Consider the following 27,384-nt stretch of genomic DNA (forward strand, 5'->3'; position numbering starts at 1 on the left):
AAATTATAAAATTTAATAAGTCCATCATTAAATTGTTATATGGCTCACATATCAATATTTTTTTTAATAATTTTATTTAATTGGACTAATAAATAAATCCATCATTAAATTGTTATATGGCCACATATCCATTTTTTTTTAATAATTTTATTTAATTGGACAAATTCCTATATATGACAATTGAATATTGGCCCAACTTAATTAAAAAAATAAATGTTAATATTTTAGTGTTAAAAAATAACAATTTTTTTGTATTTTTTTATTTAGTTGGACCTCTAATATTAATATCTTAATAAACTAAAATGGGCCAATATTAGAATATCTAATTGTAATTATCCCATTTATTACTAATTAAATAACAGATGCTGTGGTTAATAATTTTATGGGTAATTGTTGAAACATTCGTCTCAAATTAATTAGGGTACATTCATAGTTTATTGAAAATTAGTAATACCAACATATTGCATTAGAATGTAATAAAATAATTAATTTAATCGAAATGAGGCCAATGTATAGTATAATAAACATATTCTTAACATATAATGGTCCACTAACGAATGTTAATATTATAATACCTTAATTTTTTATATGGATTATTTTAATTATTATGATTTAATAAAAAAAATTAATAAGCAAATATCTTAGTAATTTAAATGTAATAATTCGCTAAGCCTAATTATTGTAATCGTCAATATTCTAATAAATATTAATCTAGGCAAAACTCCCATATTTCCATCACTTAAATTTAACATTAATGGATGTATTCATTAATTGATATTAAATTAATTTTTAAATATTGAAAAATTGTTGTCACTAGTTTTTAAAACTTAAAAGTCTCATTAATTTTAAGATTTAAATTGTAAGTCCCACATGAAATTAACATTTTCTTAAAAGAATATTGGTGATATTAATAACATATTAATTAAATATTTGAGTCCAATCAATTGTTACCCAGGAAGCCATTAAAAATTTAAATTTTGAAGCAAAATAATTAAATATATTAATTGGGATATAATAATAAAAAATTTATGGTCACATGAATATATTCTAATTAGCCCAAAAATTAATTGAGGCCAATAAAATATGGACCACTCATAATGAATTAGCTCTATCTAAATTAAGTGTGTGTGTATATATATATATATATATATATATATATAAGATAAAATATTTAGTTAAAAATTAATTTTAATATTGATCTAAGAAAATCTTCAATCTATTGGCATATTTGCTTAATTGATTAGGCTACATTTTTAAATAATTAACTATTCACATTTAGCCCATTTATATTCTAAAATAGATTTTTAAATAATTTTGCAGGTATATTTTTAGCTGCCTCTCATTTTTATATAACTTAGGTTTTATAACATTAAATGGAGCCGCATTAACTTAGGTGCGGATTTTTTTTGTCCATATACTTAGCTTTATACGTAAACTCTTTTATTAGCACAATTTAATTTAGTATATTCTTAAATGTAACTATTTAAAACTAATTTTGTGTGTAAACTTTATCTCACAATTTTAATTAATTTACTACTTAAAAAAATTAATCAATGTTATATCCAATATTATTGCTTAGCTAGAATTTAATTAATAATGAGGTGCATATAACAATAGAACTAAAATAATGATTGGGCCATAATTACCTTGATGAGGCCAATTACTATTATTAGTCTAATGTTGATTTTACTAATTTTGGTCTATATTAGCCATAATAAAAAAATTCAATTATATCTTAGAATAATAAAATGTCATAAAATTTTCTCAAAACTAATCTAATTTAAATTAATCAACATTTAGTCCATATTGAATTGATTTATTTAATGGCCTCATATTAAATTGTGGTTATTAATATTAAAAAAAAATTAAAAAATAATGGCTATTGGCAAGTGATATTGACCTATTCAATTTTTTTTATCATTTTTAAAATTAATGAACCCATAAAGTATAAAAAAAAATACGATATGTTCAATATTTTTTATCATATGGTTAGTTTTTCAACTAAGTTATATCAATGAGTAAAAAGTACTTTTGAATATCATAACAATTTTTATAATAATCTAGCCTAATATTAGCTAATTTAACTAAGCTTAATATTTGATCAACTTAGTGCTGTAAAATGTGAGTTAATATACTAAATAGTCTAATATAAACATTAATTAAACAAACAAATTTAATTACACATAATTTAATGTTATAAACTGACTTTAATAAAATAATAATTAAATATCTTAATAGATAAGCTAAATATTCTTTTAACTAATATAATTTATAACATATTCTAATTAATTTTCGGTTCTAATGGCCAATAAAAAAATAAATTGAGGCCAATAAATGAGTAATAAAAATCAAAAGAACATGATTATAGATTTATCAATTTGAATTTATTTAAAATATTTTTTAATTATTTATTGGAAGAATATATCTATTTAAAGTCTATTGACAAATAACTAATCACGTATGAATATTTATTACTAAATTTTTGAAATTATAGTAATATTGGTTGTACTAATTATTTTTTTATCCAATATGAAGTAATAAGCTCATTAGGCCAATATTGAAATATTCAAATTAAAATTGGATATTGATATGTTTTAAGTGAGGTATGGAGTTCAATTAAGTATTTTGTTAATGGCTAATCTTTATTGACCTAATAATAATAACTTATGACCTAGCTGTTAAATGAAAAAAAAAAAAAAAAAAACACTTAATGTACATACCTCAATCTATTTTTAAATAATTACCTATAATTAAAAATTAAATGCATAAATTGTGAGAAATGCTTATATTGGCATTTGATTAAAAAATGTAGGCCCATTAAATTAGGCCAATGATGGCTCATATTCTAATAATAATAACCTAATATTTCTTTATGGGCCAAATTCCCATGTTTAAATATCAATTAAGTATCATATTTTTATTAATTGTCATTAATTAATTTTTTTATTTACTTATATTTTAGTAATTCTAAATATTCTAGAATATTTTATATGGGCTTGTTAATTTTTTTATTTAATTGGATAGAATATGGGCTAATTTATCTTCGACTAACTTAATGATATAGTTATGTTAAAATCTTAATTAACTAATGAGCTTTAATTAGAGGCTAAACTAATTAGAATTATTAATCTTATCAACTAACATTTATTTAAATAGGTTATCACAAAAAATTATTCTAGTAGTTTAAATCATAGATATTTGATTATATATTCAAATAATAAGTAATCCTTATTGGGCCAATTTTTTTACCTCACTCATAATTTAATTCTTTTTAATTTTTTATTAATTAAATGATGTGCCACATAATGACATGATATATGATAGCCCATTGACCAGGTCTAAAAGCAAGCTCATCACGTTGCTTGCTTGCATTCAGAATTAAAGAAGTTGGGCTTGACTTGGCAAGTCCATGGGGCATATGAGATGGGTGCATACTAAAATATTTGAACTTAAGTTAAAATAAAGATAATGGACTGAATATGAAGAAAATAAACCCATATGTGTGTAAAAGGCCCTTATTTGCTGTTTGAAATTGACCAAGTTAAAGAAATCATAAGAAGATTGAAATATCTTTCAAATAAGGAAGAAAATAAGGTTGAAAAGTCACCAAAACTCTTAAAATTCGTGCATCACTATATGGGCAGATTTCTAAAGTATTTTTTTTTTCAAAAATTCAATATTATTTCCTATTTAGAAGACTAGTCAAACTTTCTATTTAGTAACATTGCTATCTTTCCTTTATTGTGCTTGTAATCAGCCTATATAAAGGCCATGTAACACCCCTATATTCAATGGTGCGTTCTACTATTCCGGTGACTGGTGTCTGTCCGGATAGTTAGAATGTCTGGAATTATACTTAAATGTTAGTGAAGAGAAATAAGATAATGAAATACAATGAAGTAAAATAAAAGAAAAATAAAGAAAAAATAAGAAAAATGAAATGTAATTGGATTAAATGAGCCAAAAACCCTAGGATGGGTGACCACATCGAGAAGTTACAGCGAGGGCCATTGACTAGCCTTGGAACACGGGAAACTCTGAGAAATATTTTTGAGACTTAAATAAACATCTATTGAGTTATAATTAACTTAGAAAATGTCAAAGAAAAATTAATTAATTAGTATAAAGAAAAAAGCAAAATCGAGAAACCGATAAAAATCGGTGTTATCAAAAAAATCCAAAATACAACCCGAAGAGGGCATTTTGATCAATTGACACCTAAAATTGACTTTTGACCTAAATGTTCATTAAAAATAAGTAGTGTTGAATTTTGAAAATGCCATGAAAAATTAAAATTGGAATGAAGTAGAATTAGAGAGAAATTAAAGGGTGGACTTGTAATTAATCAAAGTTAATTATTTAAGTAACTAAATTCACAAAAGTGGAGCACTGAGGGATATTTAAATACTCAAATAGCCATGTGTATTAACCATTAAGCATCTTCTTCTTCATTTCCATAACATTGCCGAACCCATTACTTCTCCAAAATTCACCATAGCCGGCCATTCATGCAAAGCTCCCTTCCTAGTGATCAAGCCATGGTTTCACCCATCTTCCTTCACTAATGTTAGATGACACACTTTGGGCAGTATATTGGGAGCAAAAAGGGAGAGATTTGAAGAAGTTTTGACAAGTTTCACTTGAGGTACATGTCCAATTTTCTTTCCTTTCTTTGCTAAAGTTTGTATTAGTGTTGAGAGCGAGTTGATTTATGGAAGAAATTGGAAGAATTGATGAGTTAGGGAGGTATTCCATTTTTGACAGCCATGGATATTGAAGAAGTTTGAGTTGTTTCCACTTGAATTTGATGGGTAAGGAGGTTAATTATAGTGATTAAATGTATAAGAGTTGATTACCATGTGTATAGTGTGAATTGTGAGTTTGTGAATTGAAATTGGAAGCTCGATGTATATGTGTAAATTTGGACAGCCTTGATATGCTTAGGAAGACCTTAATTGCATGTATATTTAATGTTGATTTAAGAATTCAACCTCAATTCAATATTTAACAAAGAAAAGAAAAGAAAACATGCACTAACCTTGTTCAAGAATTTCTCAAACTTGTAAAACTTCAAGATTTCTCTTTTCCTTTGCTGCCTAGAGCTTCCTTAAGGTGTGGAAATGAATTTTAATGAAGGAACTTGTGAAGATTATGGTGAGAATGGAAGGGATTTAAAGCATGGAAGTGAGAAATCTATGGAGGAAGAAAGGGAAAGGGTTTCGGCCATGGGAGATGAGATGAGGAAGATGATATTGAGTGGATGCATTTTTCGTCACCTTATGCCTATTTATATCCCACTAACATTTGTTTATTAATTATAATAATTAAAGTTTTAATATTTTTAATAATTCCCCTTATGTTTTCTTTAATTACATTACATATAGATTTATGTTTTCGTGGGATTTTCAAAATTTTAATATCACTCATTTTAATGGACATTTAGGTCAAAAGTCAACTCTAGGTGACAAATGACCAAAATGCCCCTCTTCGAGTTATAGTCAAACATTTTCGGTAATACCAACTAAATTCCTGACCCGACGGTTTCTTTAATTTTTATACAATCTATTTCATTTTTATTTTCATCTGTACCGATTAACTAAATTTTCTTTGATATTTTCAATATCATTTGTACCTCAATAAACTTTTAATTAAGTCTCGAAAATTATTTCTTAGGGTTCCTTGCTGGTCGGGAGTCGTCAACTGTCTACGCAATGACTTTCCGGTACGGTCACCCATCGTCGTGGTTATTGCTCATTTAACCTAGTTACATTTCATTTCTTTTATTTTTTCTTAATTTTTCTTGGTCTTTATTTCATCAATTTATGTCTCCTCACTCTAGTTTAAGTATAGTTCTAGACATTCTGACGGTCCGAACAGACATTAGTCATAGAAATAGTAGAATGTACGGACTATCTACAGTGAGGGCGTTACAGAACAAGTAAAATCAATGATTAGTATGGCCAAAATTTTTTGTTTATGTTTTGTGTTTAACCTCATATATCTATTAAATTTTAAAACTTTAATTTGATGGATATTTTAGACCTAGCATTGGTTATTATTTAAAGTTTTAGCTCAAATTTTTTATCTTAGTAATTTAAAAGTTTTTTTTATTGGTTCAACTAAGCAAAAATATGGCCCATAATTAAAAAGATTAAGATATGAAGTTAACTTGGCCCAATTTGTAACGACCCAACCTATGGGTCGGACCGGCATTAGGACCTGGGCCAACCTAAAGCCCTCGAGGCCCGTAGTAAGCCTAACTGTTCATTAATCCAACTCTAAGGCCCATTTGGGCCCAATATCAAGAAATCAATCGGACGGAGTCCGGCCATAAAGTGGACCTTTCAACGGAGAGTTTTTGACTCACCCGACCTTTAAACAAAATATAACATCAATTGGGGAGCTCAGCTCACCCTCCACATACTCATCATCATAAAAATAAATGGGAGCTCAGCTCCCTCATCCAATCCATCAATCATGCATAGAATATTATGTTTACAGGCCCAAAATAACAATTTAGTTTACAGACCCATATCAAATAAACATTTCTAACACATGCGGAAATTCTAGAAATTTATAGAATTACACAAGCATGAATAAATAACCTGCGAGGGAGAAAGCAGGTTAACCTCAAAAATATCCTCCTGTGGCCTGGAAAAATATTGAACAGGAGTGAGCGTTCGACTCAGAGAGTAAAATATCAATTTTAACCATAATCTCTATAACTATCTAAAACTAATGCATCCTGTAGAGTGAAATGCAACATTTTCACATCATAACATCAAAAAGGTAATTTGGAGCACTCACACACCCAGTAACATCAATCATAATATATATGGGAGCTGATCCCCTATACAGCTCTCTTAATTCCAACTGTGCCAGCGAAGAACTCAGCTCGGACTTCCACTTAATAACCAAATCGGGGTACCAGCGAAGAACTCAGCCGTGTCTACCCCGAAGGATCGGGTCCCAGCGAAGATCTCAAGCCGTGTCTACCCGTCCTATCCATAGTCCACACCACATCACACGCACGCCAACGCACGCACACTGCTCCAAATTACCACAACAACATCCATGGCACTTTAACAGTTATGAATGCAACATAAATCGTGCCTAGAGTTTAACTACATAAATATATGCATATAAGTGATGTATGGGCATGCTTGAACATATAATAATATCGAAATTTCAATTAAAATTAATATTTTACTCACAGACTTGACAATGGTTACTGTGGCGGCTGGGCGGAGGAAGAAGGCTGTCCCGGCTCACCTGACAATTACATTACAATTATTTAATACAAATGACTCAATACAATCAAGAAAAGACCAAATACGTCCTAAGTCGTGCCGAAAATCCGGCAGAGTCTCCCCTATACCTAGAACCTACCCAACTTGCAAAAAGGCTCAAATCACACTTCTATATTCACAATCCATATATCCACAACTCAATCACATCACACAGCCCCTCCTGGGCCCATCAAATCAGTCATCCATCACAATATGTAAAATTTTAATTTAGTCCTTATAATTGATCATTTTTTCAAAAACTACCCAAACAAGCTCTTAAAATTCTAAAACTTTGCCCCGCGTTCCTTAGCAATATTACTAGGCTATTGCAAAAAGAATCATAATTTTCTGAGCTACCACGAATATTTAAGGTTCGGGTTTACCTTTGCCGATTCTGACTCCGGGGACGCGCTCGGGACGTCTGACAATGGGGGGGTAGCCAAAACCTCGGTCCAATTCGGAGACTTTTCCGGTAACGGGTCTGTCTGGCCGGAAATTCACAGACCCGGTCAACTGTCGAATTTCCTCGAATTGAGGATACCTACACGAAGCCCACAACACAGGGGTTAGTACATAAATTTTTTAGAATTTTCTAAGCTCATTTAATGATCGGAAAAACACTGCGAAGTTCCGTGGGACCCACCAAAAAATAGTGTCGAAAAATTTTGAAATTTATATCCCCGCGAAGCTCTCAACGAGTGGAGCGCTTTGGTACTCTCGGTTTTCTCGTGGGGTTCACGGTTTGCGAGAAATCTAGCCCGAAAGTCAAAATGGGCTAAAACTTCCCGGGCAAAAATTGGACAAACCGCTTGATGGATTTCGGTGTTCTTGGTGTCTATGGAAAGTTCTCGATGAGTAGATGATTTTAGATACAAGACCCGGTCCAATTGGTGACCGGATCAGCCGGATTTTGGCCGGGAAGTTGAGAAGTCACGCGCGCGCTGCGCGTTTTTTTTGGGGCCGTTTTCCGGCGTTCCAGGCGGCCGCCGGCCGTGGGGGAGGGCTGAGGCGGCGCGCCGGCGAGGTGGGAAGGCAGGGGAGGTGGCGGCGCGGCAAGGGGAGGAGGGAGGAGAGAGAAAAGAGAGAGAGAATGGGAGGAGGTCGGGACGTGCGGAAGAAAAGAGAAGAAGAAAAAGGAGCCGGTCCGATTCGACCGGTCCGATACGGTCCGGTTCGATTCGGAATACAAAATTTTAAATTTTTACTCTGCCTCGGGACCGAAAACGAGGTCCAAAAATTTCGAAAAATTTTCAGAAAACTCAGAAAAATACGTAGACTCCAAATATATTTTTAGTTTTGCCACGTGGTCTTTAAATTAATTTTTAAAAATCATCAAAGTTTATATTTTCGGAAAATCGAACCCGATTTTTAAAATCCGAAAAATCTCAAAAAAAATTCCTAAAATTTAAATAAAATTAAAATACCAAAAATGCTCATAAAATAATAAAATTTAAAATTTTGGGGTGTTACACAATTAAATAGAATTTTTAAAAATTTAAGTAATAAAAAAGAATGTTTCAAAATTTTTCTAATATTAACAAAATGATATCTTAATTTTTTTTTATTCTCCCATTAATCAACTCACTAATGTTAAAGAATATTTTCTTTTGTTCGTTATATCTATCTAAATGTTTTTTTTTTTTTTCATTTAAAAATAAGTGGCCAATTACCCATAGTGAGGTCAATAAAATTTTATTATTTAAATTGGGTCAATAATTGACTTAGAGTAACAAATGTATTTTTATTATAAGTAACTATGATAATTGTTTTAAGCCATTACATATTAATCAACTTAGTGTGTTACCCAATCAAAGAATATGAACAATTTAATACTTAATTGTTAATTTATTTAATGAGTCCACATCTAAAAAAAATTTAAAAATAAATAATATCATAAAATTTTTATGGCCAGGATGGATGCTGATACAGTTGAGAAAAGGATAGTCTAGCTGAAAAAAAAAATTCTGAGGGAATAGTTTGTCTGAGTACATTTCTGACACTTTGGAAATGAAAAAGATGATTTCTTGCATAGGTTTTGGCTCAGTTTGTGGACTAAGAGGGGGATATTCTGTTTCATAGGTAGGTGTAAACATCATACAAGATGAGACAAGGGCCGATCAGCAGGTTGGACCCCTAGTTGTCAAAATCTTGCTTTCAAGTCAAATTTTGAGAACCAATGGGCCTTGTGAAGTTGAGTGAAAAGGGCTTCTGGTTTAGGAAGAGGAACTTTGATGTCTTAGAGAAAGTGATTAAGAGGTTTATAATCAATTACCAACCTCTTTTTTTCAGGTGGGGCAAACTTTTTCATCTTTGACAACTGGCTGGTGTCTTTTGCAACACAAGAAATAAATTTCTTAATGTAATTGATAATTCCCAAGAATTACTAACTTTTAATGGGCTATTTTAAATGAGCCCAACTTTTTTAAGCCAATATCCATCATTGTACACAATAATTAGTATTTTATTGACCCAATTAGTACTTTATTATGAGAGACAATGAACTTATAAAATATTGATTGGATGATAAATATTTTATTAAAAATTAGTGAAGCCAAACCTTTTCATTATTTTTAAATTTAATATTTTTTAACTATAAACTTTTAACGTTGTTTACAAGTACAATACCTTTAAATTTACATAACCCATAAGTATTTTAATTGGTCATAAAAATAAGTAATAACATTAATCTCAACTTTAGGCAAGATTAATAAAAAAAAGTTTGTGTATTAGTTAAGAATGTCAATTAGTTGATTATAAAGAATAAATTATTAATATTCACAATACCATTAAGTTATATTAATTCAACTAGAATTTATCAATTTTGTTAAAAAATTGAATATTTAGTTTTTATCAATATTAGCCTAAAAATATTTGGACCTAGATACTTTATGTATTTAACTCATAATTTAAACTTTTTTAAAATATTTTTTTATTACTTAATAAAAAATTTTAAAAATGTGGGTTATTAATTTTTTGATTTTGTTAGGTTAACTAATTAAAACATTAATTACTTTTTTATTGACCCATATATCTAAATTTCTAGTTTAAAATATGGGCAATTAGTGACCAATGACTACAACTAATTTATATGGATGCTAATCAAAGTAAATTAGAGTAAGAATATTCAGACCTACAGTACATAAACGTAATAAATTTAATTCTTATTATTACTAAATAAGCTAAATGAATTTAAAAAGAATTAAATGGGTCAACATTTAAAAAATTAATGAGCCATAATAACCTAGTTGATTATAAAATTTAGATATATGAGGTAATATTCTAAAATTATGTGCCAATAAAAAATTAGTGAACTAATTGAAAGAATGTGGATAATAATAATAAATGACGATTTTACTCTATTAAATGTAAATATAATAACTAAACCTGATTTATGTACCTTACTTGCAATTTATTTTTTTTATTACTAAAAGTAATTAAAAATTAATGGCAATTATTTGAATATGGCTTAGTTAAAAATGTTATTTTATTTAAGTAGTTTACTAGAATAAATTGGTCCATCAATTTTTCAACTTGGCCTAGCTTAGTAAGGTTGATTGCAATTTATTTCACTTTTTTTTTGTCAGACAATTTATTTCACATTAATTAAATAATAAATGTGAACTTTTTATCATTTTACTATTTTAAACATGTCTTCACTTTTGAAGAGAATTTTATATCATTATCACAATATTATCTATTTAAATATCTCATACATTAAACCTATTTGCATATAATTTAATTTCATTAAATCTTCCCATTTTTTATTATAATTATTCAATTTCTTTTAATTATGATAAAATTATTAATTCTCTAGTTACAAAATATAATTAATTTAATTTCATTAATTTTTTTCTATTTTTTATTATAATTATTCAATTGCTTTTAATTATGATAAAATTGTTAATTCTCTAATTAGAAAATATTTTTTCTTATATTTTGTTCTTAAATTCTTTTTCCGATTTGCTTTATTTTTATTATCTTTATTCAAGATTCACTAGTCTAAATTATGAAAAATTATTTTTATTTCTACTGATTCCTGATACCCTATAATAAGAAAGAGTTCGTTGAATTCTGAAGGATAGTGATTTGTGCCATAATTATTTTAAGGATAGTGTAACTACATCCCAGACTAATATTTTGATTGTCCATTATTTTATTTTTTTTAATAAAATTATTTTCCTATTTTAGTTAATAATTATATTTTTATATATAAATTATTTCTCAACTATATTTTTATATAGTCATAGAATTTCAAAGATAAATGATAAATATGATTATAATTACGAATAAAGTTTATTAAAAAAATAAGTTACAGTATTAAAATTATGGGTATATCTTTATAAAATTTATTAATTAATTAATGGAAATGATGATATACATATATTGTATGTTTATTTAAAAATTTAATTTTTTATGAAATTTTTATATTTTCTATCATAAATTTATATAAAGCAATAAAAATTTTGGTGAAAAAAATATTTTACAAATCTATTTTTTATTATAATTATTCAATTGCCTTCAATTATGATAAAATTAACAAAGATTTCATAATAGAAATAATTAAAATCTATCTATATATAATATAGATATAAATATATGTAATTAATATATATTAATATATTGTATGTCACCTTATAATAATGACTACTTATTATAATACTAATAGGACAACTATTAAACAATGTATAAATTACATATAATAGAGAATGTTACATGATAATACTATAAAAGAGAATGTCATGTGTTAGATGAGAATTATTCATACTAATGCACGTGGCTATTAATAATTTTAATTTTTATATATTTTTTAATTTTAATAAATAAAAATAATGTAATGTTCTACATTTTTTATTAATTATTTCAAATTTTATTTTTAATACTTTTATCTCTCAAACTTTTAATAAAGATTTCATAATATAAATTATTAAAATCTATCTATATATAATATAGGTATAAATATATATAATTAATATATGTCAAAATATTATAAGTTATCTTATAACAATAACTAATTACTGTAGTATTAATAGAGTAACTATTATGAAAGAGAATGCAACGTTACATTCTCTTCGGAATATATATATATATATCATCTCTTAACTATATTTTTATATAGCTACAGAATTTCAAAGAGAGATGATAAATATGATTATAACTATGGGTAAAATTAATTGAAAAAATAAGTCACAATATCAAAATTATAGGTATGTCTTTGTAAAATTTGTTAGATTAATAGAAATGAAGATATACACATATTGTATATTTATTTAAAAACTTGATTTTTATGAAATTTTATATTTTATATCATAAATTTATTATTATATTATTTAAATAATTCAACAATTCATCATTGTTAATTTAAAATAATTTTTTTATTATATTAATTACAAAAAATATTATATTGATATATTATTGGAAATAATATTATTTTTCATTAATCTCATGTATTTTCTATAAAGTACTCCAAAAAAAAAATCACTTTACACAAATTTATAAGATAAAATATAAAAATTTGATAATGTTTAAATTATTTTTGTGAATAAAGTAATTATTACATTTCAAACAAAGTAATCATAGAAATTATAATTAATTTATATATAAAAAGAATTAAATAAGGTATTTTAATAACTATACCATAAATTAATGAAAAAATTACTATTGCAAAATTTATTCAAATTAAATTAGATAAGAGAGAAATTTGAATAGAAATTAATAATAATAATAATAATAATAATAATAATAATAATAATAATAATAATAATAATAATAATAATAATCTATTTAGATAATAATTAAAAATTTAAAATTACATAATAATTCATGCATAGTATGGGCATTCTACTAGTTAAGATATGCAACTAGATGGATATAATAATTAGGCCTAACTGTTAAATTGGGCAAATAATATGAAATTTTACATTTTTTAATAAACGTTATAATTGTTTAATTGATATTTTTAATATTAAAATTTTTTAATCAAAATTAAATAATTGACCAACTTTATATTGTTAAATAATTTGGTCCAACTTGTTATATTAAAAATAATTTGAATATAGCTAATGTGGCGAATAAAAAAAAATCTAATTGTAGCTATATATCTATTATTACTTATTTTGAAAATATTATATTATATCCAATTAAACACAATAACCTAAGTTTTTTTTATTGAATCAATAAAAACAAAATAAAGAGTTTAAATTAAAATTGATATTTTTTTACACATTTATAAATTTTGATAGATATCCATCATTGGTTTTTTTAGCTAAAAATTTAATAAACATTTAATAGATTCAAAAAAAAAATTGAGTACTATTTTTATTAATAATAAGGTATGTGTAATTTCAATCATTAATCTAATGGGCATGCTATGACCCCCAAAGAATTAAACATATCCATCTATAATATTTAAAAGTTATGAGCCAATATGATTAATTACAGAATTAGTTTAATAAAAATTGTAATAACATTTAAATATTAGCCTATTAATTATTATGTGGGTAGATTATTTTTTATTAGCCCACGTTTCATCTAAAATATTAGTATTCAATTAATGTTGATTATAATTTAGATATATGGGTAAAAATAATTATGATTGAGTACGATTAAAATTAATAGTATAAGCTTTAATTAACCTAGGTGTTTAATAATTTTTTGTTTATAACATTAGTTATCTTCTATTAAGACTTAGTTGAAAAATTAGTAAGGCCAATAATGTATTAGCTAATCATTTATTTCAACATACTCACAATGATATTCTAACAAAAAAATATTTTTTTAATGATATCATCCATACGTGCTTTGTTTAATATTGAGTTTATTTATATTTGATGTTGCCTGGAATTCTTAAGTTAGTGATTGATCAAAATGTTGCCTTCAATCAAGAGAAGAAGGTGAGGTCGATGGCCTGAGCTAGGCCACTTCAACCCTCAAGTTAATAAATGCCAAAGAGAGCAAATACTAATAAAAAAAAAATAGAATTGTGTACCTTGAATATTGATGTGAACCTATTTATAGAATAAAGGATAGTACCTTTTTCGGATTAATCTGGATTTTACCTGCTCATGCTAGCTCATTCTACTCCACCTTTTGTGGATATGTTGATAGGCACCCAAATGAACATTGCCTAAGGATGTAGACCTCTAATGGAACCCAAGGATCATTAACACCAAAATAAGTATTTTTTGAACAAAATAAGATGCAATCTCTATAGAAAAAGAAGCACTAGAATATATATTCAAAGAGGAACAGATCAAGTGTCAACACAATAATCCAATGTCACGACCCAACCTATGGGCCGGACCGACACTAGGACCTGGGCCAGCCTAAAGCCCCCGAGGCCCGTAGTAAGCCTAATTGTTCATTAACCCAACTCTAAGGCCCATTTGGGCCCAATATCAAGAAAACAAACGGACAGAGTCCGGCCATAAAATGGACTTTCCAACGGGGAGTTTTCGACTCACCCGACCTGTAAACATAATAAATACTCAATTGGGGAGCTCAGCTCACCCTCCACATACTCATATCCTCATAAAAATAAATGGGAGCTCAGCTCCCTCATCCAATCCATCAAACATGCATATCATTATACGTTTACAGGTCCAACATGATAATAATATTACAGACCATAATCAAATAAATACTTCTAACACATGCGGAAATTCTATGAGTAAATAAAATTACACAAATATTGATAAACAACCTGCGAAGGAGAAAAGCAGGTTAACCAAAATAAAATCCTCTTGTAGCCTGAAAAAAATATTGAACAGGAGTGAGCGTTCGACTCAGAGAGTAAAATATCAATTTTAACCATAATCTCTATAACTATCTAAAACTAATGCACCCTGTAGAGTGTAATGCAACATCAACATCATTTTCACATCATAACATCAAAAAGGTAATTTGGAGCACTCACGCACCCTGTAGCATCAATCATAACATATGGGAGCTGATCCCCTATACAGCTCTCTTAAATCCAACACGTGCCGTGAAGAACTCAAGCCGGACTTTCGCTTAATAAACCAAATCGAGGGTCCCAGCGAAGAACTCAAGCCGTGACTACCCCTCGAAGGATCGGGTCCCAGCGAAGAACTCAAGCCGTGACTACCCGTCCTATCCATAGTCCACACCACATCACACGCACGCCAACGCGCTGCACCGCTCCAAATTACCACAATAACATCATGGCACTTTATGATTATCAATGCATCATAAATCGTGCCTAGAGTTTAACTACATAAATATATGCATATAAGTGATGCATGGGCAGGCTGAACATATAATAATATCGAAATTACAATTAAAATTAATATTTTACTCACAGACTTGACGACAATCACTGTGGCGGCTGGGCGGAGGAAGAAGGCTGTCCCGGCTCACCTGACAATTTTATTACAATCATTTAATAAATTTGACTCAATACAAACAAAGAAAAAGACCAATACGTCCTAAGTCATGCCGAAAATCCGGCAGAGTCTCCCTTATACCTAGGACCTACCCAACCTGCAAAAGGGCTCAAAACACACTTCTATATTCACAATCCATATGTCCACAACTCAATAACATCACACAGCCCCTCCTGGGCCCACCAAATCAATCATCCATCACAACATGTAAAATTTCAATTTAGTCCCTATAATTGACCATTTTTGCAAAAACTGCCCAAATAAGCTCTAAAAATTCTAAAACTTTGCCCCGCGGTCCTTAGCAATATTACTAAGCTATTGCAAAAAGAATCATAATTTTCTAAGCTACCACGAATATTTTATGGATTTTTAATCCTATTTAAGCACTAGAAAATTACGAAAAAGCAAGGTTCGGGTTTACCTTTGCCAATTCCGACTTCGGGAACGCGCTCGGGACGTCTGAAAATGGGGGGCTAGCCAAAACCTCGGTCCAATTCGGAGACTTTTTAGAACGTCTGGCCTAATTTCGCGAATTTGGCCAACCGGTCAACTGTCGAATTTACGCGAATCGAGGATACCTACACGAAGCCCATAACACGGGGGTTAGTACATAAATTTTTCAGAATTTTCTAAGCTCATTAAATGCTCAGAAAAACACTACAAAATTCCGTGGGACCCACCGAAAAACGGTGTCGGAAAAATTTGAAATTTCTGTCGCCGCGAAGCTCTCGACGAGTGGAGCGTGCTGGTACCCTCGGTTTTCTCGTGGGATTCACGGTTTTCGAGAAATCTAGCCCAAAAGTCGAAATGGTCTAAAATCTTCCCGAGCAAAAATTGGACAAACCGCTCGATGGATTTCGGCATTCTTGGTGTCTATGGAAAGCTCTCGCCGAGTAGATGATTTTAGACACAAGACCCGGTCCAATTGGTGGCCGGATCGGCCGGATTTTGGCTGGGAAGTCCAACAGTCGCGCGCGCGCTGCGCGTCCGTTCTAAGGTCGTTTTCCGGAGTTCCAGGCGGCGGCCGGCCGTGGGGAAGGGCCGAGGTGGGGCGCCGGCGAGGTGGGGACGCAGGGGAGGCAGCGGCGCGGCAAGGGGAGGAGGGAGGAGAGAGAAAAGGAGAAGGTCGACGTGCGCGGGAGGGAGAAGAAAAAGAGAAGAATACTGGTCTGATTCGACCGGTCCGATCCGGTCCGGTTCGATTCGGCCGGTTTGATTCAGAATACAAAATTTTAAATTTTACTCTGCCTCGGGACCGAAAACGAGGTCCAAAAATTCCGAAAAAATTCCAGAAAACTCAGAAAAATACGTAGACTCCAAATATATTTTTAGTTTTGCCACGTGGTCTTTAAATTAATTTTTAAAATTCATCAAAGTTTATATTTTCAGAAAATTGAACCCGATTTTTAAAATCCGAAAAATCTCAAAAAAATTCCTAAAATTTAAATAAAATTAAAATACCAAAAATGCTCATAAAATTTAAAATTTTGGGGTGTTACATTCTTCCCCCCTTACACAAAATTCGTCCTCGAATTTTACACAAGGCAGAATAAAGCACATGATTATACATTGAACAGATAAGGGTACTTGCTACGCATGTCCCGTTCTGACTCCCAGGTGCACTCTTCCACTGACTGACTCCTCCACAAAACCTTAACCATAGGGATCTGTTTGGATCTTAGCTGTCTCACTTGGTAGTCCACTATGGCTACAGGTTGCTCCTCAAACGTCAAGTTCTCTTTTAGTTCTATTACATCCGGCTGCAGTACATGAGAAAGATCGGGAATGTATTTCCTGAGCATGGAGATGTGAAACACGGGATGAACGTGAGAAAGGTTGGGTGGTAGCTCCAACCGGTAGGCAACTGCTCCAACTCTATCGGTAACCTCAAAAGGTCCGATATACCGAGGTGCCAACTTGTCATTCTTTCCAAATCTCATGACTCCCTTCATTGGAGAAACCTTCAGGAATACATAGTCGCCCACTGCAAACTCCACATCCCTCCGTCTGGGGTCTGCATAACTCTTACATCTCTTGAAAGCCGCCTCGATCGTTCCACGATTAAAGGAACTACCTCAAGTGTACTTGCACTAGGTCTACATCATGCACCTTCGCTTCCCCATTTCTGTCCAACACAGAGGAGACCTACACTTTCTTCCATATAATGCCTCATAGGGTGCCATCCCTATCTTTGGAGTGGTAATGTTGTGTTGTAGGCAAACTCCACCAAAGCTAGTTGCTCATCCCATTGACCTCCAAAATCCTAGACACTCATGCGAAGCATGTCTTCGATGTTTGGATTGTCCTTTTAAATGTCCCGTGCATGCGAGGGTGGAAAGCCATACTAAAGTTCAATCTGTGTGCCAAGTGCCTCCTGCAACTTTCTCCAAAGCGAGAAGTGAATCTGGGGCCCTGCCGGATATTATGGGCCGGAACTCCATGCAATCGACTATTTCTCGAATGTAGAGCCGGGCATCTTGTGCCACAGAGTATGTAGTCTTTACAGGCAAGAAGTGAGCTGATTTGGTTAGACGGTCTACAATTACCCATATTGAATCATATCCTCGCGTGGTACGAGGCAACCCAGTCACAAAATCCATAGTGATCATTTCCCACTTCCATTCTGGGATAGGGAGTTCTTGCAGCTTCCCTGACGGTCTTTGGTGTTCAAACTTCACCTTCTGACAAGTCAAGCACTTGGACACAAAATCTGCTATGTCTATTTTCATGCCATTCCACCAATAGCTATCTTTCACATCATGGTACATCTTGGTGGAACACAGGTGGACATCATGCAGTGTGTAGTGTGCCTCTTGCATGATTTCATTCCTGAGGTTGTCCACATCGGGCACACATATCCTAGAACCTTGCACTAAGGCGCCATCATTGGCAAATCCAAACTCACCACCTTCACCTTGCTGTACTCTTTCTATGATCTTCATCAATTGTTGGTCTCTGTACTGGGAAACTCTAACTCTGTCCCTCAAGTCTGGCCTCACTGAAAAATGAGCCAACAATACCCCCTCATCTGAAAGATCTAGGATTAAACCTTGATCCATCAACTCATGTACCTCCTGAATCAATGGTCTCTTCTCTACTGAAATGTGCGCCAAACTACCAGAAGATTTTCTGCTCAAGGCATCTGCCACAACATTGGTTTTTCCAGGGTGGTACTGGATGGTGCAATCATAGTCTTTCAGAAGCACCATCCATCTCCTCTGTCTCAAGTTTAAATCCCTCTTTTGGAAGATGTACTTCAAGCTCTTGTGGTCGGTGTATATCTCGCACACTTCACCATACAGATAGTGTCTCCAGATCTTTAGTGCAAAGATTACAGCCGCCATTTCCAAATCATGGGTGGGGTAGTTCTGCTCATGCCTCTTCAGCTACCTTGAAGCATAAGCCACTACCTTTCCATTCTGCATTAAAACACACCCTAGGCCAACTCTGGAGGCGTCACAATACACGGTGTATCCTTCACCACTCACAGGTAGTGTCAACACAGGGGCAGTGGTTAGACACTCCTTAAGCTTCTGGAAACTCTCCTCACAGTCATCTGTCCAAATGAATGGAATATTCTTCCTAGTCAACTTAGTTAGGGGAGCCGCTATCCTGGAGAAATCTTGCACAAAACGCCTATAGTAGCCAGCTAAACCCAGAAAACTTCGCACCTCAGTGACTGTTGTAGGCCTAAGCCAATCAGTTACAGCTTCAATTTTCTTGGGATCTACTTGAATGCCGTCCCTAGAAACCACGTGTCCCAAGAATGAGATGCTTTTTAGGCAAAATTCACATTTTGAAAATTTGGCATATAGCTGGTGCTCCCTCAACGTCTGCAACACCATCCTCAAGTGCCACACGTGTTCTTCCTCGGTCTGAGAGTATACCAAAATGTCATCTATGAATACAATGACAAAACGGTCCAAAAATGGCTTGAACACCCTGTTCATCAAGTCCATGAAGGCTGTTGGTGCATTAGTGAGTCCAAAAGACATCACCAAGAACTCATAATGACCATATCTTGTCCTGAAAGCCGTTTTGGACACGTCCTCATTCCTGATTCTCAATTGATGGTAGCCTGATCGCAGGTCTATTTTGGAAAAGAATCTAGCCCCTTGGAGCTGATCAAACAGATCATCAATTCGAGGAAGTGGATACTTGTTCTTCACAGTCACCTTGTTCAGCTGTCTATAGTCAATGCACAACCTCAATGACCCATCCTTCTTTCTAACAAATAGAACAGGAGCACCCCAGGGTGAAGTGCTCGAACGTATGAAACCCTTGTCCAAAAGCTCCTGTAGTTGCTCCTTCAGCTCTTTCAATTCTGCTGGTGCCATCCTGTAAGGTGGCATGGATATGGGGTTTGTACCCGGCACAACATCAATACAAAACTCTATTTCCCTTCCTGGTGGCAACCCTGGAAGCTCCTTTGGGAAGACATCCATAAATTCTCTGACAACAGGAACATTTTCCATGCTGACACCTTCTACAGATGTATCTCTCACCAATGCCAAATACCCTTGGCATCCACGCCTCAACATTTTTCTAGCACTATTTGCTGACACCAAATTATATGGAGCCACGCTCCTGTCACCATCAAAGCTAAACTCTTCCACACCAGGTATGTGGAAATACACCTTTTTGTTCCTGCAGTCTAAAGTGGCATAGTGAGTTGACAACCAATCCATCCCTAGGATTACATCAAAATCCATTACTGGTAGAGGAACCAAGTCTGCTGGGAGGATCTTTCCATCCACTACCACTGGGCTACCCAGAAAAACCATATCTACATCTATGTTGTCACTAAGTGGGGTAGCTACCGACAAAGGGCATTCTAAAGTTGTAGGGTTTCTACCCAACCTCATGGCAAACACAGGGGAGACAAATGAGTGCGTAGCACCCGGATCTATCAAAACACGAGCCTCATAGGAACAGACCAGAAGAATACCTGCCACAACTGTATTTGAAGCTTGAGCATCCTGGTGGGTCAGGGTGAAAACCCGAGCTTGACCCCTACCCTGAGTGGCAGAACCCTGATACTGACTTCTACCTCCTGATCTGCCTCCAAATCCATGTCCCCCTTGTCCTCGGCCCTATTGGCCACTGAACTGACTGCCTGCCATGTTGGAAGTACATTGATACAACTGGCGAGGAACATTTGCAACAGAACCCTGTGACCCTATCTGTGGCTCACTGAAAACGGGGCATTCTCTAGCAAAGTGACCCGGTTGGCCACACCTGAAGCATACTCCTGAACCCATCAAACAAGGTCCTGAATGTCCTCTTCCACACTGTGCACAAGGTGCTAAGGAGGATCCTAAACCAGACCCAGAACTACTGTACCCTGAACTGTGACCACTGCTGGATCCGTATCCAGGTCTGAATCCTTGAGGTTTGTGTCTAAAACCACTCTTCTTGTTCCTGCTTTTTCCTCTGTAATTACTCTGACCACCACTGTCCGGAGTACCCATGGAAGGGACACCTGAGAAACCCTCTGCTCTGTTTTTCTTTGCTCTTCCTCTTACATTCGAAGCATAGCTAATCTCAATCTGTCTGGCTCGATCAACCACCACATCAAAAGACTGATTAGACATCATGGCCAGGTTCGCATACCTCCTGTCAAGCCCCTTTAAGAATCTCTTCACCTTCATAGTTTCTGTAGCTACTGCTGCAGGGGCATATATGCTCAATTCCAAAAATTCTGTAGCATATTCATCTACAGACCTGCCATTCTGTCTTAAGGCCTCAAAGGCCCACTGCTTCTGATCTCTGAAGCTTTCTGGCACAAACCGATTGATAAAAAGTTTCACAAACTGAGCCCATGTCAAACCCTCCATCCGGGGTAACACGTAGTCATTCATCCATTGTCTAGGCATAGGCCCCATGACATGCTGCATACACTCTATCAGTCTTCTATCAATCAACTATAATTCTGTTCCTGCCTGTCTGCAGGAATCCAAAAACCGATATGCATCGTCTGACACATCATAAGTACCAGGCACCAACTTCTTGAAATTTATGATCTGTTTGTAAGATTCCTCTCTTGGTGCGGTGGACTGCTGCTGCTGTGGAGGGTGGACCATATACTGTGCCATCATATCAATGGTCCTCTGCAAACCAGCTAGAGTAGCTGCCATGGGGTCCATGGGACCCTGTGCCATAAAGGACTGATCCTGTACTGGGGGTGGCTGCTCCTCTACTTGAGCAGCTCTAGGCCTCCTACCCCGCCTCCTCGGGGCAGGCGCCTCATCCTGTGCTGACACCTCGTCAGGCACATATGGTTACAGTGCGATGGCGCTCTCACCTTCTGCGCATTTTCCTGAAATTCAGCAGCATTAGCCCACAAAATTCAAAACTGCACATTACACAGCTCTATAGACTCATATTTATACACAATATATGGAGCAGAAACTAGAAGCAAAGACGACAATGCAAGATGAATGTGGACCCTATTTTTCCACATGTGACTCCTAGTAGACTCTTCCCAACACTTTAGACAAACATTCCCTAAGAATCTGGAGCCTAAGCTCTGATACCACATTTGTCACGACCCAACCTATGGGCCGGACCGGCACTAGGACCTGGGCCAGCCTAAAGCCCCCGAGGCCCGTAGTAAGCCTAACTGTTCATTAACCCAACTCTAGGGCCCATTTGGGCCCAATATCAAGAAAACAAACGGACAGAGTCCGGCCATAAAATGGACTTTCCAACGGGGAGTTTTTGACTCACCCGACCTGTAAACATAATAAATACTCAATTGGGGAGCTCAGCTCACCCTCCACATACTCATATCCTCATAAAAATAAATGGGAGCTCAGCTCCCTCATCCAATCCATCAAACATGCATATCATTATACGTTTACAGGTCCAACATGATAATAATATTACAGACCATAATCAAATAAATACTTCTAACACATGCGGAAATTCTAGGAGTAAATAAAATTACACAAATATTGATAAACAACCTGCGAAGGAGAAAAGCAGGTTAACCAAAATAAAATCCTCCTGTAACTTGAAAAAATATTGAACAGGAGTGAGCGTTCGACTCAGAGAGTAAAATATCAATTTTAACCATAATCTCTATAACTATCTAAAACTAATGCACCCTGTAGAGTGTAATGCAACATCAACATCATTTTCACATCATAACATCAAAAAGGTAATTTGGAGCACTCACGCACCCTGTAGCATCAATCATAACATATGGGAGCCGATCCTATCTGACTCTCTTAAATCCAACCTGGTGCCAGCAAAGAACTCAAGCCGGACTTTCGCTTAATAAACCAAATCGAGGGTCCCAGCGAAGAACTCAAGCCGTGACTACCCCTCGAAGGATCGGGTCCCAGCGAAGAATTCAAGCTATGACTACCCGTCCTATCCATAGTCCACACCACATCACACGCACACCAACGCACGCACACTGCTCCAAATTACCACAACAACATCGTGGCACTTTAACAGTTATCAATGCTCATAAATCGTGCCTAGAGTTTAACTACATAAATATATGCATATAAGTGATGCATGGGCAGGCTGAACATATAATAATATCGAAATTACAATTAAAATTAATATTTTACTCACAGACTTGTGACAATCACTGTGGCGGTGGCGGAGGAAGAAGGTCATCGGCTCACACGACAATTTTATTACAATCATTTAATAAATTTGACTCAATACAAACAAAGAAAAAGACCAATACGTCCTAAGTCGTGCGAAAATCGTGAAGTCTCCCCTATACCTAAGACCTACCAAACCTGCAAAAGGGCTCAAAACACACTTCTATATTCACAATCCATATGTCCACAACTCAATCACATCACACAGCCCCTCCTGGGCCCACCAAATCAATCATCCATCACAACATGTAAAATTTCAATTTAGTCCCTATAATTGATCATTTTTGCAAAAACTGCCCAAATAAGCTCTAAAAATTCTAAAACTTTGCCCCGCGGTCCTTAGCAATATTACTAAGCTATTGAAAAAAGAATCATAATTTTCTAAGCTACCACGAATATTTTATGGATTTTTAATCCTATTTAAGCACTAGAAAATTATGAAAAAGCAAGGTTCGGGTTTACCTTTGCCAATTCCGACTTCGGGAACGCGCTCGGGACGTCTGAAAATGGGGGGCTAGCCAAAACCTCGGTCCAATTCGGAGACTTTTCCGGTAACAGGTTGATCTGGCTGGAATTTCGCAGACCTGGTCAACTGTCGAATTTCCGCGAATCGAGGATACCTACACGAAGCCCATAACACGGGGGTTAGTACATAAATTTTTCAAAATTTTCTAAGCTCATTAAATGCTCGGAAAAGCACTGCGAAGTTCCGTGGGACCCATCGAAAAACAGTGTCGGAAAAATTTGAAATTTATGTCGCCGCGAAGCTCTCGACGAGTGGAGCGTGCTGGTACCCTCGGTTTTCTCGTGGGATTCACGATTTTCGAGAAATCTAGCCCAAAAGTCGAAATAGGCTAAAATCTTTTCGAGCAAAAATTGGACAAACCGCTCGATGGATTTCGGCGTTTTTGGTGTCTATGGAAAGCTCTCGCCGAGTAGATGATTTTAGACACAAGACCCGGTCCAATTGGTGGCCGGATCGGCCGGATTTTGGCCGGGAAGTCCAACAGTCACGCGCGCGCTGCGCGTCCGTTCTAAGGCCGTTTTCCAGCGTTCCAGGCGGCGGCCGGCCGTGGGGAAGGGCCGAGGTGGGGCGCCGGCGAGGTGGGGACGCAGGGGAGGCGGCGGCGCGGCAAGGGGAGGAGGGAGGAGAGAGAAAAGAGAGAGAGAAGAGGAGAAGGTCGACGCGGGCGGGAGGGAGAAGAAAAAGAGAAGAAGACCGGTCCGATTCGATCGGTCCGATCCGGTCCGGTTCGATTCGGCCGGTTCGATTCAGAATACAAAATTTTGAATTTTTTACTCTGCCTCGGGACCAAAAACGAGGTCCAAAAATTCCGAAAAAATTCCAGAAAACTCAGAAAAATACGTAGACTCCAAATATATTTTTAGTTTTGCCACCTGGTCTTTAAATTAATTTTTAAAATTCATCAAAGTTTATATTTTCGAAAAATCGAACCCGATTTTTAAAATCCGAAAAATCTCAAAAAAATTCCTAAAATTTAAATAAAATTAAAATACCAAAAATGCTCATAAAATTTAAAATTTTGGGGTGTTACATCCAACTTATAGGAGATTACATTGATCATCAAGAAAAATAGGCAAGTGATCAAGTTGCCTAAGTCCTAGTTCTTCTAGAAACTAATAAGAAAGAAAACTCAGACTGTTTCTCTAATGGAGGCTCTCATGTGTAGCAGAAATGAAAACTAAAGGAAAAAGATGATATTCTCTTTCTTATAAACTTAGGGTTTATTTTCAAATTAATTTTATTCTTTACATCAATAAAATATTATAATTTATAAATATATTAAAAAAATTTTAAAAATACTATTCAGAAAAATTATTTAGACTTTATTTGGATAATTAATTATTTAAAATAAAAATAAAATTTAATTTTATATTAAAATATAATAAAAAAAATCATAATATCAAATTTAAATGCTTATCTATTTCAAATTTTTATTTATTTATATAAATTTTATACTATTATTTAATGGCTAAATGACTACAAAAAAATCAAAATCTTTATAAATTTCTTTAATTTTAGCCAAATCTTTTAATTTTATTAATTTAATCTCAAACTTTTATATTGTTTCAATGTTAGCAATTAGCCTAATTGGATTACTTAATTAACAAAATCAATTCAAATATTTGCATGCATTATTAATATTAGCCAATGTTTTTATTTTTATATCTATTTAGCAATTATTCTCAATTTGATAAAAAAAATATTATTTTAATTAATTTATCTATCATTTTGAAAATTATAATTATATTTATTTTGATTTTATTAGTTGTTCATATTTTATTTTTAAATATTTGATTTTTCTTTTTTTCATTAAATTTAAAATAAAATGATAGGAAAAGTGTAAATTAAAATTATAAGTAGAATGAAATAGAGAAAAAAATTTAAAAATTCAGATAGTAATACTGCATATATTATTTTTTTTATCAACATGAAGTCTGTTAAAATTAATAAAAATACTAAAATTATTGAATATATTAATAAAACTAAAAGGTGTAATTAAAATTGATAACAAATGAAAAAAATTCAATTATTTTTGCCAATTGTTATAGTTAATTGTTTTTAATTAAATTTATTATTAAAATTAAAAATATTTGGAAAGCTTTATGATTAAATTGATATAATTAAAAGTTTTTATTGACATTTTTACATATTTTTACATATTATTTATTTATTATTTTTTACATGATATAATATTTTTATAACATATTAATTACTATTATAATAATATACTAGTTTTTTATTTTTCATGATATTTATGTTGTATATGCACTTATCATTTTTCAATTAAGTTAATAAAAATGAAAGTATATCAATAGAAATAAAAAATTATAAATAAAAAATTTATAATTAAAAATTTATTATTGCAATATAATTTTATAATTGTAAGTATTTTATAAATATATAACTTTAACTATTTATTATTTTGTTAGTTCATAAGCGTTAAGTTTATTAAAGCTAATAAGTTTTTACTGTTTTATAATTTTTATAAGACATATATAATTAACATAAAAAATTTAAATTTTTTCCAACACTATCTAAAAGTTCATACACATAATAGCAAAATAAGTCTAATTTGGTATAATTTCATATAATATTGATTTTTTTATTTCTAGTTATTTTCAATTTGATTTTTTGATTTTGTTTCACAAAATTAATTGTGTACATCTATATCAATATGTATCAATATTATTAATTTTTATTTAATATATAATATTTTACATAATTTCATATTTTTAAATGATATGAAGAAAAACTTTAAAAATAAGATTGCAAAATATATTAATACTAATAAATTATTTATAAATAATAAATTAATAACTAAATGTTCTTTTTATATAAAAAAATAAAAAAAATCGATGCTAATAGAATAAAAAACACTAACATTAATATATTATTATTTTTAATTGAAATGATTATAATAAAAAAAATATAGATAATTATTCGATTACAATAAAATATTTTATTAAACTGACTTTGAACGTATTTTTAAATTAAATTTGTTATAATAATTTTTCTAGGAGTAAACATTAAATTTCAATAAAAGAAGTTGTTGAATTCATATAAATAAAAATTTTATTAAATAATGTAATACTTGTATTTATATGAAAATTGTGACTTTTTTAATCAAATTGTCAATTTATATTTATATTTAAATATAAATTTATTAAATTAAAATAATAATTCTATATTCAAATTATTTTTATATGCATTTACTATTTACTAAGTTAGGATAACATTATAGTATTAAAAAAATTAAAACATATATTTTTATATATACAACATTAATATTTTTAAACTTTTAATAATGTATCATCTTAAAGTAAAAAAAAATCAGCATTATAAATTATAATCATCCTATTAATTATATTAATTTTATAATGAAACTCAAACTTAATATATTCTGTTAATTATTAAATTGTAAATAATATTTGTTTATCTATTTAAATGTTTTTTTTTCTTATATATATAATTTGTTTTTTATGTTTTGTATGTAATTATATATTATTTAAAACTTTTAGATTCATATAATTTTAATATATATTACA

At 32.3% G+C, this 27,384-nt stretch overlaps 1 long non-coding RNA gene across 1 annotated transcript; it reads right to left on the reverse strand.

The window, feature by feature from the left end:
• Positions 1 to 14,770: 14,770 nt before the first annotated feature.
• Positions 14,771 to 16,155, reverse strand: LOC131175601 (uncharacterized). Its single transcript, XR_009145801.1, has 2 exons — positions 15,608 to 16,155; positions 14,771 to 15,035 (listed from the first exon to the last, which is right to left on the reverse strand). It is a non-coding gene; the product is annotated as an uncharacterized LOC131175601 (long non-coding RNA).
• Between the last annotated feature and the right edge of the window lie 11,229 nt (positions 16,156 to 27,384).

The sequence above is a fragment of the Hevea brasiliensis genome, chromosome 17, assembly GCF_030052815.1.
Source record: "Hevea brasiliensis isolate MT/VB/25A 57/8 chromosome 17, ASM3005281v1, whole genome shotgun sequence".
NCBI lineage: Eukaryota > Viridiplantae > Streptophyta > Magnoliopsida > Malpighiales > Euphorbiaceae > Hevea > Hevea brasiliensis.